The sequence below is a fragment of the Topomyia yanbarensis genome, chromosome 2, assembly GCF_030247195.1.
Source record: "Topomyia yanbarensis strain Yona2022 chromosome 2, ASM3024719v1, whole genome shotgun sequence".
In the NCBI taxonomy this organism is placed as follows: domain Eukaryota; kingdom Metazoa; phylum Arthropoda; class Insecta; order Diptera; family Culicidae; genus Topomyia; species Topomyia yanbarensis.
Window position 1 is genome coordinate 78,448,019 of NC_080671.1, and position 9,086 is coordinate 78,457,104.

At 38.3% G+C, this 9,086-nt stretch overlaps 1 long non-coding RNA gene across 1 annotated transcript; it reads left to right on the forward strand.

Annotated features, from left to right (window-relative positions):
• Positions 1-5,186: 5,186 nt before the first annotated feature.
• Positions 5,187-6,542, forward strand: LOC131678288 (uncharacterized). Its single transcript, XR_009303618.1, has 3 exons — positions 5,187-5,768; positions 5,827-5,995; positions 6,152-6,542. It is a non-coding gene; the product is annotated as an uncharacterized LOC131678288 (long non-coding RNA).
• Positions 6,543-9,086: the final 2,544 nt, after the last annotated feature.

The window sequence follows — 9,086 nt, forward strand, 5'->3', positions numbered from 1 at the left end:
ATTCTTTTCTGTGTGCTGGATATAATATTCGTTTTTTTACGATTGAAGGGTTTTCCGTGCATGAACGGTGATTTTAAAAACTTTTTCTTTTGCTGTTTTTGAGACAGTATGGTAAAACCCGTTGTTATGGTCTGATTTGGCGTCATACCACTGCTCTAACGCCGTACAGAAGTGGTATACGACCGACTTGGTAACTTTTGTGCCGTAATACATGAACCCACCAAACTGTCCCGAAGCATTTTACTCAAAATAATTTTAAGTCTTAACCGACGTATTTACGCTGAAAGAAATACATATACCTACTGAAATACTGTAAATCTTTGGTTTCATAACTCATAACCCTAGCGGCCTAGCCGATTTAACAATTAATCAAAAGTATCACAAACGATTAATGAATCACTCTTTATAATGTACTCTGGTTTGCTTGATATTTGAGAACGATCTCGATCAACGGTCGGTTCGTCGGAATTTTTCCAGGTTGGAAGGTTCCATTGCTGACTGATCTGCTACAAAACGAATTGATTCCCCCGAAAAACAAAAATTAATTAATGCCAATGAACCATGATTGATTACGACTGGCGGCAATTCTATGTGCACATCTACATAATTCCACGTGCTGCGAAAATGGAATGTAGAGTAGACTGGTTCAATTTTTGACTTTTAGCTCCACCACGCTCTACTGATTGCTTTTATGGTCGTTAGTAATTGTGCAAATTTTGGTACCGATCGGTTGTGTCTACCGACCCTCCAAAAATTTCAAAGCTTATTTGGAAAATCGGTTAACATTGAAAATAAATTCTTAAAAAATCACCTCATCGATCAATTAATCAGAACACTATTTACTTCTAAAGGTATTCTTCTACTGAACACATTTGGGGAACATTATAAGTTTATGAAAATTCGTTGAGAAAAGTTATTAACTAAAGAAGCAGTATTACTTCAAAACAAGTGGATTTTATTCAACCCAGTGAAAACTTGACAGATAGTGCTTGTTTCATATATGTACCACCGATTTGATGGTGGCGCTAGTATGCCTTCTCTGTACGAGTACCACGAACAACGAAACGAAAAAGTTTCAAGAGAAAAGCGTGTTTCGTTACGTGTGTTATGAACGTTGTCAATGCAGCTAGAACAACATTCAGAAAAAGCGTATTCCAAAAAAAACTATTATTAGAGAATAAATTTATCCCTAACTGGAAACCGTCAGCAAGGTTACATAAATCTTATTATAAATTTAGCTGCAAGTCGTTGGTTTTAGCAACCGGCTCGCTTCCTTCTTAAGGACATTATACATGCGAGCCACAACATAGCTTCTACGCTACACACACCCCTCTCCCCTGCCTAACCATGTATCTGGCATGAACAAATATAAAAATACGTTTTTCAACACTGCTGGTGTGCCACGAAACTGCTACTTAAGGAAGCTAGAACATTTTCCTATACAAACAATCCGACTTTTTGACGGAATGCCATCTGTAGCTCCTATTTTGTGCGAAAATATCACCTCTCTTCACTTGGGGTTTCCTTTCGAAACACTCTTATTTTTCTTTTTCTCGTTTTCATTGCACTTTTTCAAATGCACTTTTTTCACACACCACTGCAAAAACACTTGCGAAATTTTAATCGTCTACTAACAAAACTTCAAATTTTCTGCCAATGTGCAGATGACCAAAGGAAAATGTTCGGAAACTCTCATTTGTGCGTTTGAATTTTCACTTCAGATTTCAGTTTTTCTCAATGTAAACAAGCGAGTCGGTGCCTAGCAACGTGGCTTCCACATATCTTCACCTTAAAAATGTTTTGGTTTTCTTGTTGTGTGAAGTTTGTAGTCGGTAAATCGTTGGTGCTTTTTTCACGAGAAATATAAATTAAAAACGTTTTAGCCAATGAAGGTAAATCACCCAGCTTAACAATTCGTGAACCTACGACATCTTGTTTCAAGTATATTGAGTACGTCAAGAATTCAATTATTTTGATCGGGAAAATAAACATATTGTAGGATTCTCTACACATTTAGAAAAAATTGGTTTTGAATAGAATTTGTGTGTTTTTATCAGAATTCTGGCAGCAAACCGGTAGTGCTCGGTTTCAGCAAGAATGCTACCAGAAATGTACAATATTGTTCGACTTCTGCCAGAGGTGTGTTCTACTTTTGCAATAATTCTGTCCGGAAGATATTGCGATGGTTTTGGTACGGATTCCTTCAGAATTTTTCTGTCATTTTACTCGGCTCCAGTCTTATAGAAACCGAACGGAACGGCATCACGGAGGATTTCATGCCTGGGGAGATGTTGATTCGATCCGGAAGATTTTCGGAAATTCCAATGTAAGTAGAATTGGCTTGATTTTGAAAGTAACCTTCTTGTATTTCCGAAAGTCGATTTATTTTATTTTAGATTTTAAAAATTCAAAATGGAATCCGTGTTTCTGTTTATGTATAATGGAATGAGGATAGTTTCTCAATTGAACAGCGAAAACAGCGGAAATTCCGGACAAACCGTTTCTCGCCAATCAGAGATGTTGGTAGTAAACAAAAGAGAAAAGTTTTCTCTTTCATTAACTGCTATGAACTGTGTTTAGCCAGTAACGGTTTGTCCGGAATTTCCTTTCAAAGAGAATTTTGACAGTTGGCTTTTGAGCCGTAATCATATGTTTGTCGAGAATTGTTTATTTTTCACAAATATGGAAAATAATAAATGGGATGCGCCTTTATCAAATTTTGCTCCATTCGAGCCGCCATGACATCACCAAATCACCACAAAATTTGCTTATGAGTTCAGTATATGCGAGCTGTCAAGTTGTCCCCGGGCTGATTTTATTATTAATCATAGCAACCCTGTTTGAATAGCTGTAACTTCCATCCGCGAGCGGTGGGTGGCAAATCTAGTTTACACTTGTATAACGATGGAGCTATTCAAACAGTTACAATTACAAAATGTCTATTAAGGTAAAAATCTACATATAAACACAGACTAACAGACATAACACTATAAGGGAATTCCCTCAAAAAACATCGATCCGACAATTTTCCCAGAACACTAGCTCCACCTTTTATTCACGGTCCCAAACACTCATTTACTGGTAGGTTATCCCTCAGGTTTTGGAGCAATTTTTCACTAGTGGTCTATTCCCCGTATGCTTGTTCATATGACAGTGGCGCCATAATTTCAAATGTGGCCACAGTCCCAACTACAAATATATTTAAAATGACCGTTAAAGCGGGCGAAGCTTTGTTTTTAAGTGTTATGTCTGTTAGTCTGTGATATAAATCTACAAAATAAAAAGTTTCGAGTATAAGGTGTCAAAAATGGCGGCTCAAGCAAAAGTTGTTTTGAAAACTGACCTCATCTGCGCGCACGATACAGGCCGCAATTCGTCGTCTAAAAGCAGCAAACCAAAACGATCTTGAAGATTACATTCCGTAGAGGCGCCCCAAACTTAAAAACATGAAAAAATCGATATTGAAACAAAATGGCGGTCACTTGAAAATAAAGTATCGTTTTTTCGCATGATTTTTCCACTTTTTCTAAATCGTTATCAACTCGTTATCCTATCAAAATATTGCGATTTTGTAGGTAACAGCGCCTGAGAATGTTGTATTCTTTTAGGCGGGCAAAACCCGAAGTTGATTGGTTGAATGGTTCAAAAACGAGAATGCCCGATGGTTCAAACAATCATGTTCCGAGAAAGCCGTCATTTTGGGCGCCATTTTTGACACCTTACGCTCGAAAATTTTATAGATGAAACCTTAGTAAATATTTTGCAGAAAACGGCACATGTCTAAGTTATTTTACTGCTTAAAAAAATTATTAAACATTAGGTACTTTTTGCCACAATTATATAAGCGGACCCCTTTAAGTAATTTACATAATAATGCGGTATACTTCTTTATAGCGACAAAAAGGTAATTCACTAATATGTGAAATGCAAAAACGAGAGATAGATTCACGAGGGAGTGTTTAGAAGCATGTTTATATACACTATACAGGCATCGAAGCTAAGTCAGTCGCTGACTAATATGAACGTCTAAGTTGAATGTGCATCTGAGACAAAGTAATTGTATTTTTCAACAAGCTCATTAATCTCAAGATTTGTTGATCATTTCTGTCCCAAATGCAAAATTAAAATAATAATAAAATGATAGCCACACAAAGTGATTTACTGAGTATACGGTATTGTCAAGGCCCAAAATTGAGCCCACTTCAATAGACCTTTCTCGTCAAAAATTTTTATATGCAGAACAGCTTCCGTTTTCATCGCTGGATCGATTCTGAATACTGTCACGTTAATTTGGTGTCTCTAACTATTGAAAAAATCAAAAATTCTTCGAACTGCCCATTTTACTCTGTATTCCCCTGTCCTATTTTACCTCGATTCTCCATACTTTTACACCATTTGGATGAACTTCGTGTGGGGAATATGAAATAAAGTTACGGCGGGTAGCTTATAACAAAGTTCCAGTAGCCTACCGCTCGCCGGCATCTATTTTAATCTGGCTATTCGCCGTTTTGTTTACTGGGTATGAACTCCAAGAGTAAGTGTTCATTCCAATTTGTCAAAAACATTGTTTTGACGTAGCTGTACCCCAAAAAAGTGTTGCAGAATATACCGATTCATCGATATCTAAACCGATTTTTAATTTCAATACCAATAAAATTACTAAAATACCGATTTATTTTTTTTTTGCCAAAAAATAACGATTTTCATATAATACGATCAATTAATATTACGTATGGGCCTTTTTAGAAAATGTCTACACATTTCCACATAAAATCATCCGGAAATTGATTCAGCAATCTGCCAGGTTACTATCAAAATTTCAAATGAAGCTCAACAACCGATTCTGAAATCGATTGAGCTCGGTAGGTTTGATTACATAACATTAGAATGATCTATTATTTAAAACCAATAATTTGCAGGTAACTTTTGGTTAGCATACATCTTCACACCGATAAATACCTATTTTTTATTTAGAACTATACCGATATTAGATTTTTTTCAGTACCAGTAGAAAGTGGAAGTACTCCGGAGCAAACAGAGAGAAAATCGTTCCTATGTTCTCTTCTCTTTTTTCTTCTTCCGTTAGCAAGATGGAGTAAAAAGCAAGTTTTTTCGCTTCTGTTTGCTCCGGAGCAACTTCTGTGTAAAGACTAGAACAAACTTATTATACAAAACCATCTGACAACGCTGCTCTAAAGTGAAAAGTGCTCTTCAAACATCGATGACATCTTTTTTGTTTTTTTTTCCTGTTTTCTCTACCTATCTGTTATGTATTTACATCCTGCCAAGGAATCCAAAAACATCAGCTGTCTCCCGTTTCCCAAGAGTTCGCCGACCAGTTTTGCTTTCATTACTGAAGAAAAAACTGCAGTTTAACTTCACCAGGCACAATCATCAGAATGAGATGCAGGAAAATATTAACCCAGAATGGTTTCATTTTACCGTCCAGTATGAGAAATATTTTACAAATGATAATCGTGTATGCCCAAAAGGTATTTGTGCGGATCTGCGAATTCGGTTTTTGTGGAATAGTTCGACCAAGGGCTATGATGTAGCAGCGGTGGAGAGTAAGTCCAATCATACGGCTTCATCCCACCCCGGCAGCAGATGACCGCTGGCGAATGTTTTCAGCCACCTGGAGGAGGAGGTTCAGCGCGGAAGAAATGTTACCAGACTGCCGATCTGGTGTCTTTTTTGATAATCTCATAGAGATTGGGTGTGCAGATGGGCGGTTGGAGTTCTGAGAGGGAACGACTGGTAACTTTAAGGTAAATTGTATGGAGTCATTTGTTTTTATCACAACTATTGACGGACGTTTCATTGCAGGGTATATATGAAGCCGAAAACATCCACAACAATGGGGTAATTAACATAAAGCTCGCCGGTGACAAAGTGATAGTCGCACGATTGAGTGGACGAATCGATTCTCTGAGACTGGAATCGTACACGCAAGGTTGCCAGATCGATTGGGGATTAATGTCTGCATATGGGCGAAGTAAGTTCTATGTTTTAAGCAATTTTTTAAGCTCATCTAGGGCGCAGAACAGACAGATTTTACTTGTTATTTTAAAATACTGTATATTCTAAGTCATTTAATTTTCAGTCTGCAATAAGTATGTCATCAAGTGCCTTAATTCTTATTCTTTTTTAGCCCACGTACGCACCGGTTTGGCATGAAGCATTAGTTTGATTCAGCAATCCGTCCACAGCGTTGCAAGCTCAACATAACGCATCCGAGGAGGAGCTTCGATGTATTGTGGAGTTTCACCAGCAGGGTTACCGGTGACATGTTTGGAAGTGGCGGGCGGTACAGTCATGACTGGCGGCCAGGGCCACACTGTTAAAGTGTTCCGACGCGATAGCCACCTATTGCAGTTCACTCTAAACGGCCATTGCGGTCCTATCACATGTATTTTCATAGACCAGTGGCAGGCCGAGATGGGCGCATCTGGTCGCCAGGATGGTGTGCTATGTGTGTGGGGCTTGAACTAGAACAGCTCCTACATATAGAAAGTTAATAAATACATTTTGATAATAAACAAGACTTCTATTTACATTGCTTTCAATCAGATAATTTATGTTAGAACTTGCTTTTCCTTTTTTATTTTCCCATTACCGCCTCCAGTGACCGCGTGGATGCTTTCAGTCACGGTAGAATCCTTAATTTTTCCTTTTCGCTTGCTACCATTTCTTGACCTTTCGTGCAGCTTCTTGTGTCCCATCAAATGACTACGTTCAACAAATCTTTTTCCACACTATTCACAGCCATGGGGTCGTTCGCCAACATGCCTGCGATTATACTGGGTTAAATGTGCTCTTCGAAGAAACTCCTGCCCGCAGAGGTCACATTTGTACGGGCGTTCGTTTGTATGGATTTGCATGTGCCGAGTCATGTGAGAATATTTTTTAAACCCGCCACCACAGACTTCACATCTGAATTCTCGATCTTTGCTGTGGATAAGTTTGTGCTGCGTAAGTTCTTTAGATTCAAGAAACTTTCTACCACAGATGTTGCAACTAAATATTTGATCCGCAAGATTCATATCGATGTGAACACGCTGGTGACGTTTCAAACTGTTGCTTTCTACGTAGCCTTTGCCACAGATATCATACTTATACGGACGCTCGCCAGTATGCATGCACTTGTGGCGAGTGAGTTCAGCACTAGTTATGAATTCTTTGCCACAAATATCGCACTTGTGCGATCTCTCACCTGCATGGATAAGTCTGTGTCGCGTGAGACTACTGTTTTCGGTAAACTTCCTACTGCAGATATCGCAAATGTAAGCCTGATCTTTATGGGTAAGCCGGTGCTGATCCAATTGCTCAGAAGTGAAAAATTCTCTGCTACATATCCGACAACGGTGCCGTCGTTCGCCGGTGTACAAATGTACAGCAGCAGCCTCTGAACGAAGCCATTGCTAGCAGGAGTCTTTGATTTGGAAGGATAGTTGCTGAGGACCATTCTCATAATAGTATAAAAGTTCTAAGTTCTAACCTCAAAAACAGATAACAATGAAATGTATTTCTTTCAGAGTTGATAATATCCATTACTTGATCAAATGCGCTGATGGGTTGGGCTTTGGATTCGACTAAATTCCATCGTCATTGAAGCTAGATCATAGAATCATGTTAATTTGACAGACTGCAAGTGTTATTAGTAGCACAAACAGCTAGCAGCCCAGCTAGTATTGTTCTTTCTGCTTTCAACCAACCTGGTTATATTGATGTCAATGCTAAATTCGCTGTTACAGCTGTATGATCGCTATACTGTCCCATTTGTTATGGGATTCGCTATTAACATGGGACAGTTATGCTTAGAGCACCAGATTCTAAAAGCGACCAATTTTGGCCAATCACTGGAGACAAAATCACGCGTAACAATTAATAATAAATTAAATTATTGCTGAGTAATTTTTGTTGTTCATGAATAAAACATATCTATTTTCTCGTTACCTATGGCTAAATAACCATTAGAAAGATTATGAGTTTATGTTGTCGCATTTTATAATCATTTATACTACTTTCAAGCGATCGATTTTCAAGATACGACTCGCACTTTAACCACCCCTTCACTGCGCCATCAAAATATAAATAAGTCATACTCCTAATGAACTAATATTTATTAAAACATTTACTAAATAAAAACATAGACCTGATAGTTCGTTTGCAAAAAAACACCGAAGCACAGTGAGTTGGTGTTAAAACTCTATCTTTGATCCTAGTGCTGCAGGATTTTGCCAACATTTATACTATTTTCATTCAAAAAAGTATCACGTGTACACTATGTATATGGACTTCTAAATTTGGTAATTGTTAATTGAATCACACTCGGCCTGGCCTTGGGTACAAGATAATAACTGCTTGATCTCCCACGAGCATGGTCCTGCCGGAGTGTTTGCCTTGCCGGAGCCGATCGCTACACTACCAGCAGTAGCTGTGATTTGAGCAATTAATCCAAATGCCTGGTGGGGAGCTACCATTGGTGCAGCGACAGCCGAGCGTGACGCAGGGTGGACCATCGGCTAACTCGATTCCGGCGAGGTGGAGCGGCTGCAATTGGTGCGGACCTATGAAGCGATGTATATAATTTCAACGACATTTGCAACGCAATTACCAGAGATCATCAAAATGTTTCGTGGCTAACGTTGTAATTCAGCAAAAAAAACAAAAGTTAAATTGATCGCAACAAATAAAATCGCTTTCTTCAACGAATCGTGGACAAGAAAAATCCAAATGCCAAATTTAACGGATTTAATGTCTAATGACGTCAAATAAAAATGAAAGCCTAGCAAGCTTGTTAATACAAGATATTCGCATTTAAAAGCGAACCAAATCAAGTTTCTCATACTGTGGTCGAATACAAAAAATTCCGTCTATGTAAACAAGCTCTGCGAACTGTCAAAAAAGTGAGGTTAAACATTTTCATCCAATGTTCATACAGCGAGAGGTTCATTTTAGTTTGTTTACATTGCTAATGAATTTTGTACTGCGATTCACCACTTCATTTACCGCGTTGCCAAGAACTTAAGTGAAAATATTCAAAGCAGTGCTGCCCAAACGCACATTTTAAGTCCCACCATTTC